General features: G+C 42.2%; 1 protein-coding gene across 2 annotated transcripts in view; it reads left to right on the top strand.

Annotated features, from left to right (window-relative positions):
- The window catches only part of DAB2 (DAB adaptor protein 2), a 128,981-nt gene that overhangs the window by 51,600 nt on the left and 65,102 nt on the right, over positions 1 to 12,279 (top strand). The window contains exon 2 of one of the 2 annotated variants that reach the window (XM_084783768.1): positions 2,181 to 2,301. The exons of the other annotated variant lie outside the window; for it this stretch is intronic. The gene's annotated coding sequence lies outside the window, so the exon portion shown is untranslated. The remainder of the gene's footprint in view (positions 1 to 2,180; positions 2,302 to 12,279) is intronic. 2 annotated transcript variants of the gene reach the window in all.

Raw genomic sequence — 12,279 nt, 5'->3', positions numbered from 1 at the left:
CTTCTCTAGCATTGCAGTCTCTCCAAAAAGGGGTTATTTAAATTATTTGGCCTTAATGGGATAAGTATGTTAGCTTTCTGTCACAGAAAAAAATACATGAGCTGTCAGCTTCAAGCAGTGTCTGTGTCTCAGTGACATTGGGCCTGTGTAGCATGTGCAGCGCCCTGACCTCTGATCCCAACATTACAGTGGAAAGACTGATGCACTTAGCTGGGCGTGGTGATGCATGCCCATAATTGCAGCACTTGGAAGGTGAAGTTGGGAAAATGGGGAGTTCAAGGACATCTTCTGTCTCAAAACAAAGACACCCCACGCATCCTAAAAAGGAGGAAGTTTGTTTGGGCTCATGGCTTCTGGGGTCTCAATTCCACATCACTTGGCCTGATAATCTGGATTTTTGGTATCACAGTGAACCATGGTAGGAATGCAGTGTTGAGGAGCCTTGTTCACTTTATGACTTTATGGAGAGAGATTGAGAGAGAGAGATTGAGGGGGGAGGGGAGAGGGAAGGAGAGAGAGAGGGAGGAACAAAGACCAGGCTGCCAATATCCTCATTCAAGATAACTTGGATGCTTTATTAGCCTCCTAAATGTCCCACCTCCTCTCAATTGACAATAGACCATTGTTGGGGCAGTTTATTCAAATCATAGCAGCGGGAATGCTAAATTTTAAATTTTAAAGTATATTTTTAAAGACTTATTTATTATGTATGCAGTGTTTTGCCTGCATGTACACCTGCCCGCCGGAAGAGGGCACCAGATCTCATTATAGATGATTGTGAGCCACCATGCAGGTTCTGGGAAGAGCAGCCAGTACTCTTAAGCTCTGAGCCATCTCTGCAGACTCGAGTTTAAAAATCTTAACTAAAAACTTTCTAAAATTGTTGAGGCTTAATAAATCACTTGTTAAACTTTTAAGCAAAATAAATGACTAATATTTTCTATAGGAAAGGTTACTTTCAGAACAAAAAGATTATGACAAAGGAGAAGATCCTTTAGAAACGACCACACTGACATGCAGCAGCCACCACCTGTACTGTGCATGTGCAGGGCCCCTGAGCATTAATCCAGCATGGTAGGGGGTGGAAAACCTCAATATACACTCAGCAACATTAAGAAATATAATTTCGGGGCTGGAGAGATGGCTCAGCGGTTAAGAGTACTGACTGCTCTTCCAGAGGTCCTAAGTTCAATTCCCAGCAACCACATGGTGGCTCACAACCATGTATGATGTGATCTGATGCCCTCTTCTGGCCTGCAGGTGCACATGCAGGGAGAGCATTGTAAACATAATAATAAATAAATAAATATTTTTTAAAAAGAAATATAATTTCGTTTTTGAGGCAGTGTCTCACTGTGTATCCTTTGTTGGCCTGGAAATCAAGGTACATCACGCTGGCTTTAAAGTTATAGATGTCTGAATGATGGCATTAAAGGAGTATACCACCATACCATACAAAAAAAATATTTTTAAGGGGGCTCCCACAGGATAGGAAGATGGCTTAGTAAAGCATCTGACATGGGAGCCTAATACCCAGTAACTGTGTAAAAGCCTGGGATCCTAATGCTGGGAGAACAGAGACAGATAAGCCCTGGAGCTCACTGGCCATCTGGGCTCCTCAATCTGGGCTAGTCTGAGCTCTGTCTAAAAAGAAGAGAAAGAAGTAGAGAGTGATAGAGAAAAGATCCCTGATATTTAAGCACACACACAAACACACGCACACACGCATGCACATACACACACGCACGCGCGCGCGCACACACACACACACATGCAAGCACACTGAGAGAGAAAGTTTTACATAAAAAAATAACAAGCCAGCTACTAGCTGGACGTGGTGGTGCACACCTTTAATCCAGCACTAGGGTGCAGAGGCAAGTGGATCGCTGTGAGTTCAAGGCCAGCCTGGTCTAAGAAGTGAGTCCAGGGCAGCCAAGGCTACACAGAGAAACCCTGTCTCAAAAAACCAAAAAAACAAACAAACAAAAAACAAACAATCAATGAAACAAACAAAAAACCCTAAAATGTGGCTACTCTGTAAGAAATGCAATATAAATAACCAAAAAAAGATAAGAATCCTTATCCCACAGGAAAGAACAAAGTACTTCTATGTAATCATACAAAAAGCTTAAATTGTGTTCATTGAGACTTAAATACTAATACATTTCCACTGTACACAGGAAAAGGAGATGAGGACTTGAGTCTAAACCCCGACACCAAACTATGGCGGCACATACCTGTAATCCTAGCATTTGGGAGGAGGATCCGGGAGTTCAGCGGCCAGCCACTCTAGCATAACCGGTGAGCACTGGCCTATGAGAGACTTGAGCCATACCTCCAGCCCTTAGGGACCCTGTCATAAATGAAATTGATGGTATTTCTGGGGGTTGACACCAAGCTTGCCCTCTGGTCTCTATGAACATGTGTACATAGACCCACACTCCTGTGTAGCTACAGACGCATAAAAAACCTAAAGTGCCTACATTCTCATTGATGCTCATTTTTGAAAACGTGTTTGTCACCAGAAAATGTCCATTATGCAATTTAACTACCACTTTTGTTTAAAATCAACAACAACAACAACTTGATGTAATTGTAACTTCTATAAGCTTTCTTTAAAGGCTCAAGTCTCATTTCCAGAATATCTCAAAAAAATATTTTCTCCTGAAAAGAATGGTTTTTTCCCCCAAGACAATTTATTCCATGCATTAAAAAAATGCAAAGTCTTGAAAATAACAAGGAAAACTTTGTGAGACTTCTGTCCAAGGAATCCGGTAAGAACTGAAGTTTCCTAGGCTGCCTCAATAGAGGCACGGGCTCTGCATGTCAAAGGGCTCCATAAAATCATGACAATGTGTTTCATTCACAGTAACTGCCAGATTTTGCTACTCAACATGAGAGACATTAATAAATACATGTCATCCCGTCATCCCTTCATGAAACACTCCCTTCACTAAACAAAAAGATTAGTTCACAGCTACAATGCCCATCTGTGCGCAAGGACACTGAGTTTGTGGCCGCATGTTGTCTGCTTAAAGCCCCAGCTCACACACCCTTCTTCGTGGCTGCTCAGAACAACAATGCCACCGTTAGGGAGCCCTCAGGAGTGCTGATCTGATGGAGCGGGGCAGCCGAGAACCGAGAACCACCTGGACTTACATCCACTGGCAAAGTCTCAAGCTGAGTACGTGTGAAAGGCCGAGTCCTAATTAGACGGACCCACCTGGGTATTAGTAGCATTTCTAACACCAAATTGCATAGTGAGGTGGCTTAGCCATGAGAAAGGCCCGCAGGTATCCCATTTCTTGCTCTCCGGTTGTAAATGAGAGCATTCCTATTTTTCATCTCTCCAGTGTAAAGGAAACTTCTCTGATAATAAAGCATACACAAATTTACAGTGAAGGAGTAAAAAAAAAAACAATGCATCATTTAAGAATGAGAGTTCCCCCTTACAGCAGTAGGACAGACATTATGGCTGCTTAGAGGAGGGCGGTGTGGTCCAGAGGTAAGATGTGTGCCTAGTGTGTGCAAAGCCCTGGCTTTCATCCCACAAGAGGAGCACTAGCTCATCCTTAACAACTTGCTTACATATTAACGAATTATCTCTGAACAAGCAACACGAGCTTCCCCTGTACTTAGATGGGATTTTCTTAGCAGGAAGCACCTGACTCGGTTTCTGGGAATGAGTAGTTTAATCTCAAAGATCAGTTTACTCAGTATTAGAAGGGATTATGTCTCAGATATTTCTAGAACCCATGGTTTTTAAGGTAGCTTGTTTACTTCTCTGTTTTCATGATCTTTTTTTCCTTTCTTTTCTTTTCTTTTTCTTTTTTTTAAGAGTCTCTCTTGGCTGTCCATTTAGAACTTAATAATCCTGGAGAAAATGCAAGATAAAGAAAATTAATATTCATAATTAAGATTCAATTTAAATTTTGAGATCTTAACGAAAGAGGTCTGTGCAGAGACACGCATGTGGTCAGAATATCAGTTAAATTCTATTTAGGGCTGAGCCGTCCACTTGCTGTTGTGTCTCATGTAGACCACAGAAGTCAGAACCCAAAATGCTTTTATCTATAGATGCTCACTCTGGGTTTTCTCACAAATCTCCCCTCCCCCCCCCCCGCAAAAAAAAAGTGCTTTTTCATTTTTGGTGTTTTGAGACAGGGTTTCTCTGTGTAACCTTGACTATCCTGGACTAGCTTTGTAGACCAGGCTGACCTGGAACTCATAGCAATCCACCTGCCTCTGCCCCCCATGTGCTGGGATTAAAAGAGTGCACCACCATGCTGCCTCTCTCTAGTGATCAGCAGCAATTTCTTTTCCTTAGAACTGAGCATTCTGCATTGCTTTAAAAAAAGTTTGTGAATATTGACCCTTACTTGACTGTATCAGCCTTGGCCGGTTTGGAACTGGGTTTTGCAAAATCAGGAGTTTTACCCAACAGTGCCTAATTTAGGTTTTGGTTTTGGCTTTGTGGGCTATAAGGACACGGAGGGCTCCCACTTTTCAATTGCTCTTAAGTGACTGGTGACACATCCTGAAACAAGAGTCCTTGTTTTTTCTCCTTGGTAATTATTTTCCTCCCTCTGGCATAGAGGCTTGTGAACCCTCGTTCAGATGGGTTATATTAATACAACCAAGCAATCACATTAGCGTTTGCCTTTCAACCTTACCATAAGCTAAGTGAGTCTGTTAGAGTGAGCGGCCTCAGCGGTCTGCAGCCTGCCTTGCTCAGTTAGCAGAGAGAGCAGGAATCGCCTCCACTGCCCCCGCTCTTCCTCCAGAATGTTTCCCTCCTTTATCTCCTGGCCAAAGGAAAAGTTAAAACCGCCCATCCCTCTGAGAGTCATTGCCTGCCACACTTGGTATAACTCTCGTTCAGGGGTCTAGTCCAATTCTGTCCCTTCATATAGTATAGGCATTGTATCTGTTTACCTAACATGTGCTATGATTCGGTGACTCTAAGACTCTCATAGTTCTGAGAGACACTATTTTATGCACCACTAAGGACAAAGAGACTACCAGTTAAAAATCTTTGCAGAGGTGGGTATTAAGGGGCACCATAGTATCTCAGGGCATGGGAGCCTGAGACACAAAGATCATGAATTGGAAGCCAGCCTGGGCTAGCTACAGAGTGAGATCTTATCTCACATGAAAATTCTATAGTTGTCATCAAAAGTATGATGTATTCTAATTTAAAATATGAAAATAATCCTCTTATCTCTTCTATTAGGAACATCTTCCTGGCTGTGGTTTTTCTGTACCTGAAGAGAGGAAGGAGCTTAGAAAAAGAAGCAATGATGTCAAACTACACTAATCATTTCTATGATATTCAGACTTCTAAAAATTCTCTTGTACTAGGCGTTCTGTACTCCCTTGACCTTTTATTATGTTTCATATTTTTGTACCTCTAATCACTTTCTCCAGTTATTTAGTTAATAATAAAGTCCTTGCCTCTGGTGGTAATAGCAGGATAAATCAGAGTAATGCAGATGTTACCACTCCTTTCATGGTGAGCATCGGGCACTTGGAAAGACCAGGTCATCTGAATTCCATCTTCCTGGACTGTAATGTACTCGCTGGTCTGTCTGGCCTCACCCCTTGTGTCCACCACTCTAGCTGTTTCTGTGGTTTTGCTTAGTGAACTGCTTCCACTGTGCTCCCTACATGTATGTGAGCTCTTGATTCCTTTGCCCTGATAAAGTGATGGCTATGCCGTCACCCACGGTCCAGCATTTAGTGGTGCACTCAGGTAGATTACCCGCTGAAGCCTTGATCCTGTTCTCTTGCCTTCTGGGATGAAAGCCTTTCATTCACTTAGTAAGTTTAGTGGGAGCTTGTCTCCAGTGGGAGCGGTGGAGGCAATTCCTGCTCTGCTTGTGACTGAGCAAGGCAGGCTGCAGGCTGCTGAGGCCCCTTATTCTAACAGACTGGCTCAGTTTGTGAGAGTTGAAAGGCAAAAGATAAAGGGCTTAGGGCTTGAATGAAACAAGCACATGACTTCAATCTTCCTTCTTTCACTAAGTGTTGTATTTGCAATTTAAATTTTCATTGTTTTAGCTCCAAGAATCCTCTGAGCTCATACATGAATTGAACATATTATATGAACCATAAGTTAATAAACACGATGTAAGCAGATTGAGAGATGTAAAGACGAATTCTCTACAGTAACAGCCATCAGAAAAGTCAGGAGTATCTACGGTTCTTAAGTAACATCTAGTCTTTACTTTTCAGTGAGTTTATATTGGTTGTATTAGTAAAAATCAATAGTCATAGGCCAACATGGAATAGTTATATAGGAGAAAAACTAGAACCTATGAAATGCCCCCATCCCGCCTTTCTCAGTTTTCCCAAAGTGTGTTCAACAAAGCTACAAAAGCTTCATTTATAGACTCTTAGTATCCAACAGGTCTTAGAGGCTAGCATTTCCACTCTTAGCTCAGGAGAATGTGTTGTTTACCTGTTGTGTCTGCCAGGGCACACAACAGAAGTGACAGTTAAGGTTGGAGACCTTTGCACTTGGAGTGGCTTGGGTAAGTGAGGGCCAGTGTTCTTATATTCAAATTGAGTTCTACTTTTTTCCTTGTAAACTCTATAAATGAACCCTAATAGGACTATTCCCAACAAGACTGCCAGGCAGTACAAAGGACATTGTATAAAATTCTCGAAGAATTAATTTAACAATACAAAAATATGGGCAGTGGTGGTGTATGCCTTTAATCCCATCACTCGAGAGGCAGAGTCAAGGAAATCTCTGAGCTCAAGGCCAGCCTGGTCTTGTAGAGCAAGTTCCAGGACAGCACAAAGCCAACTAACTAGATAGATAGATAGATAATAAGTAATAAATGAATGCCTGAAACAGTTTAATTGAAGAAAAACCAACACCAACCTCTGGTGTCTATACAAACACACACACATACACATGAGAGAAAGAGAGAGACAGAGAGAGAGAGAGAGACAGAGACAGAGACAGAGACCTCTGAGCCATTTCTCCAGCCCCCAATATATTCAACTGTATGTAGTAGCCTTGCTTAAATAGGCATCATAAATATTAGGGATCAATAACATCTCTATTATAATCTTCTGGTATCACTTCCGTATGTTCAGTGTCTTGTTCACCAGAGCAGCATCACACATGTCAATATATATTTGTATTTTAAGATTCATTAAGCATTAAGTTCACTGGATACATATGTACATGGGCATTTGTGTGTATGTATTTATGTATATCATTATCAAGGCAAATTGTAAGCTGCCAACCCTGAGGAATCCCCAGGGAGACCAGAGGAATGCATGGTTTCCATCCATGTTCAGAGCACAGCAACTGAAACCCAGGTTTGGTTACTTCCTTGTTTCTAAGCCTCAACCATGCGCTCACACCTCTAGCTGGTTAGCAGAGGCTGGATTCCGCAGTGTGTCATCTCTGATGAAGATCAAACAGAAAAGTTATTGAACCTGAATGATACAGCAAAAAAAAAAAAAAAAAAGCTTCAGGAAATTGCCTTTGAGGAAAGCCTTCCTCAGAGGTTAGGTGAAATGCTCGGGGCCTGAAGCAACACTGCACATGTAATGTGAGCATGGGATGGGGGGCGGGGCTTGACTAGAGGAACCCTGAGTTTGCCTCTTCTTACTTTTGTTGTTGTTTCATTCGTTTGTTTCTTTGTTTTGCTTTTGCTTCCGGTGGTTCTGAAGATCAAACGCAGTGCCTCACACAGAGTAGGCAAGCAGTCTGTCACTGAGCTATATCCCCAGCCTGCTGGTGGGTGCTTTAAGATTCCAAGAGAAGGCTTTTCAGCAGCTTGGGGGTGCCTTTTTTTCTTTCCTAATAACTGTCTCTATTTAAACCACGTTTTTAAAAAATCTGTAATTTATGCAGCCTCTACCCATTTTAACTTTCTCCAAATGTAACTCAGGTTAAACCAGTTGGCAGTTTAACGCCCCAAAGCCTTCTTAGAGGGACTCAGTAACCACACATGGCAGTTGCAGTAATGCTGTCCCAGACGGTGATGGGGAAATGGAAATCTTACCATACCTATTCCAGTATTTCCTGCTGGACAAACTCTGTCATCCTCTAAAAACACTGAAAGGGGAGGGAGGTTTACGGAGTCTGCTGTGGAAACATTTTTCAAAGCCAGGGCCAGTTGAGCCAGGTCAGGAGAGCAGTGCTGGTCCCCTCCACAGAATGTAGAAGCCTTTCTTTTCTGTGAAAGGGGTCTGCAGGCTCACTTATTATTTGTATGCACGCTGCTGTCTCATCAGCAGCCTTTGTGGACTTGTATTTTAACTCAAGAAACAGTCTTTATTTGGGGGATAAATCAATAGAATGGGTCAATACACTAATGGGTCGTTCTCCTCATCAAGTTTGAAGCTCTCTGTATGGGAGTTAACTACCCCCAACTCTTCCTCCCCACCCCCCAAAAAAAAAGAAATTGGAAAATTCCTGGCTAGGCCACTTGCTTGTGTTGTGAGTGACGTTTGTGGTCAGCTATAACATACCTGGCATGTTTCTTCTTATTGCTGCCGTTTTCATGCATGTTTTTATAATTTGGGCATTTTTATGGAAGTGATTAAATATTATTTGGCTTCAAGCTGGTGCAGAAATTGTGGAGACAGAGCGAATCCTCCCTAGCTAGGACCCAGCATGTGCATACCCATGCTCTCATAAACACACGCATATGCATGCAGCATTCTTAACATATGTCCACATGGGTTCTGCTCGATTCAGTTTTCTTGCTCAGTAAGTGCGCACCATCTGTCTGTCTATCTGTCTGTCTGTTTATCTGTCTGTCTGTCTGTCTCTCTCTCTCTCTCTCCCCTACCCTGCCCCCACCCACTGACCCACTTGAGAGCACAGAGGAAGAGAAATGAAAACAGCTATGATTTCCACCTCATTTTGGGCTTGTTTCTAATAGAGGCAGCATTGTTCAATGCCCAGCCCTCCTGCTTTTCCCCAAAGTTAATGTTGTATAAATGTTGTTCCAAGTCTTACTCAGAGTGACTGAGGTATTTCTGTAGAGTGTCACCTTCCAGACCGTCATTAGTGTTTGCAGTTTTAGCAGCGAGTGAGCTGCAGTGCCTCCCTGACTTGGGGAGGGGTGGGGGTGGGGGAGGATAGGGGCAGGGGGATGGGGGTGGGGTGGAGGGGGAAGGGGTGGCAGGGGGACAGGGGGGGCATATTCTTTGCCTAGCTGAGCCTACCTCCCCAAATGCATAAAGCTGAAGGAAAAGCCATCGTTCTTCTGTAGATCGAAGCTAGTACTTAGGAGTTTCAAAAAGTATCCCTCAGAATGAACTATTTCTTGCTTCATTAAATCAGCTTTATATAGTATGGAGTAATAAAAAGTGAACAATTTTGAGAAAAACTAGTTTTCTTGCTGGAAAATTCTGTTAAAGCTGGGAGAAAGGGAAACACAAATGATGAGCACTGGGAGTTTTGCTAAGAGAGATTTTTATGAGGACTCCTAAGGATATTAGAAAGATTAAAATGCCTATTCTGTTTTCATATGTGTATATGTACTTAAAAAGAGACAATCTTTTCTGTGTAAACATGTCTCATGTTGAATTAGATACCTATTTTCACTGGCATATGGTCCAGTAGTTGGGTCTGTTTATTGCTTACAAGTAAAGGTGGATGTATGCAAACACATTTGAGATAGTATAATAGTATAATTCAGTAACTATTGAATGTAATTATTTGATAAACATATATAAGGAGCACTTTTTAATCTATTCATATTATCTAGTTAGTAAAACACTTAAACTAGCCAGATGCGGTGGAACATGCCTGTAATCACAGCACTCAGGGAGGCAGAGGCAGGTGGATCCCTGTAAATAAGAGGCCAGCCTGGTCTACAAAGCGAGTCCAGGACAGCCCTATCTTGAAAAACAGGAGGAAAAAAAGAAAAAAGAAAAAGAAAAGCCAAAAAAATAATCCCACTTAAACTAATAATCTAAGATTATGATTAAGCAGATTATAATCTTCTCTCAGTTTCACATTGCCAGGTGTTTTGAGGTGTATCTATTCCAACTCCACAGATATAACATACAATCAATGAAATAATTAGCATGAGTCTCTACGTGGACCTTCATTTCCAAGGTGAGTAGTTAAAAGTCATGAATTATGCCAGGAGTACTGGCATTTGCCTTTAATCCCAGAACTCAGGAGGCAGAGGCAGGGAGACTTCTGTGAGTTCAAGGCTAGCCTCGTTGCATAGTAAATTCCAAGGCAGCCAGGGCTACATAGTAAGACCCTGTCTTAACAACAACAACAACAACAAATTATTAACTATACAAAGTTCTGTAAAATGTGTGATCTTTCACTCAGAGGCTGGGCGTGTTGCTCCGTGGCAAAGCACTGACCTAGCATGTGTGAGGTCCTAGGTTCAGTTCCCGCTACCCTTCACCAGTCAATTGAAAGCAAACCTCAGAGATAACCTAATTCTCATTTGCACAACAGAAAACATGCAATAGCATCAGCTGTTCTAAAACAGAAGTTTAATGTGTGTGTGTGTGTATGTGTGTGTGTGTGTTTGTGTGTGTGTGTGTAGTGTGCATACCTGTGTGTATGTGTGGTTGCATGTATATGTGAGTGCAACTGCACATGTGTGCAAGTGGGAGGCAGAGGCTGAAGCTGAGTGTCTTTCTATCATTGTCCATCAGTTGTTGAGGCAAGTTCTCTCATTTGAACCTATAGCTCACACGTTTAACCCCTCTAGCTATCCGTTTTGTCCTGGTAGTGCCATCTCTGTCTGCTCCATGCTGGGATAACATGTGGGCTGTGGTAACCTCCCAGTATTTACATGGGCTCCGGGCATCCAAACTCTTACCTGCTGAGCCATCTCCTCCAGAGAACACAAAGTGCTTTTCTACGATACCCTCGTCGTGAGGGGGTTTGCTTCTTTTGTTATGATATATAAAACAGGCATTTTGAAAATCAGACAAATGTTAATGTGGCATTAAATTAAAGATGTGAGATTGGAGATTTGTCCTTTGCACAGGATAGGCTGTGTGGTGTGCCAGTACTAGACTAGACAACAGATAAGCTACCCTCAGTCCTGTGTGGCTTCTTCAGAAATGGGAAATGACTGTTCCAAGATGAGGAAACTAAAACTGTCACCTCCCTTACGATGGATGAATGATCTTATGACTTTATTTCCTCACTAGTATTTTTCTTTTGAGCATCTTAGATTGTATTTTTTAAAAGACTCGCTCAGTTAAGTAATGAGTCTTTATAATAATGAGCATTATAATAATGAGCATTATTATAATATTATAATAATGAGCATTATTCTTCCTTTTTAAAAAATACAGTTTATTAATTTATTCATATTACATCTCAATGGTTATCCCATCCCTTGTATCCTCCCATTCTTCCCTCCCTCCCATTTTCCCCTTACTCCCCTCCCCTATGACTGGGACTGAGGAGGACCTTTTCCCCCTGTATATGCTCATAGGGTATCAAGTCTCTTCTTGGTAGCCTGCTATCCTTCCTCTGAGGGCCCTCAGGCCTCCCCATCCAGGGGACATGGTCAAATATGGGGCACCAGAGTTTGTGTGAAAGTCAGACCCCACTCTCCACTCAACTATAGAGAATGTTTTGTCCATTGGCTAGATCTGGGTAGGGGTTCAAAGTTTACTGCAGGTATTGTCCTTGGCTGGTGCTATAGTTTGAGCAGGACCCCTGGGCTCAGATTCGCCCATTGTAATGATCTACTTGTAGGTTTCTAGGACCCTGTGGGTCCTTCTATTTCCCCATTCTTCATTGATTTTCTCACCTAGAATCCCAATAGGAAGTCTTCCCCTCTGTCCCACTTTCCTGGTATATTGTCCCTTTTTTGTCTTAAAAAACCATGATTGTTTTTACTGAGCTCAGATGTACATTACAGTGCAGCCTGGAGACTATTCAATAAAAATGAATCACACAAATTCTCCAAAAAAGAACATGTCAGGACCGAAAGTTTTCTGATGCAAAGCGTAAGATTTCCACTTGCTTTATACCCTGTTTTATATTTCTGTAAATTACCTTCTTACCTCCATTCCCTCACATCATCCTCTTTGCTAGGATGGAAGGCTGCGTCTCTCTGTGTCACTCAGTAGAGTTGCAACTGCTCCCTGTCCTCAGCTAAGAAGCAGCAGAAGGCCATGAAAGACTAATGTTCCTTCAATTCTCTTCTGGACAAGTCTTTACACAGGGCACAACTGCACTGGCCTAATACCACTGCGAGACTTATGCAAAGCAAACATCATGGCAGCTAAGTCAGAAAGGGCTTTCTTTAAATT

The sequence above is a fragment of the Acomys minous genome, assembly GCF_964271855.1.
Source record: "Acomys minous genome assembly, chromosome: 5".
Lineage (NCBI taxonomy): Eukaryota > Metazoa > Chordata > Mammalia > Rodentia > Muridae > Acomys > Acomys minous.
The sequence above is the reverse complement of the archived record's forward strand: the minus strand, read 5'-3'. Positions and strand labels throughout refer to the sequence as shown.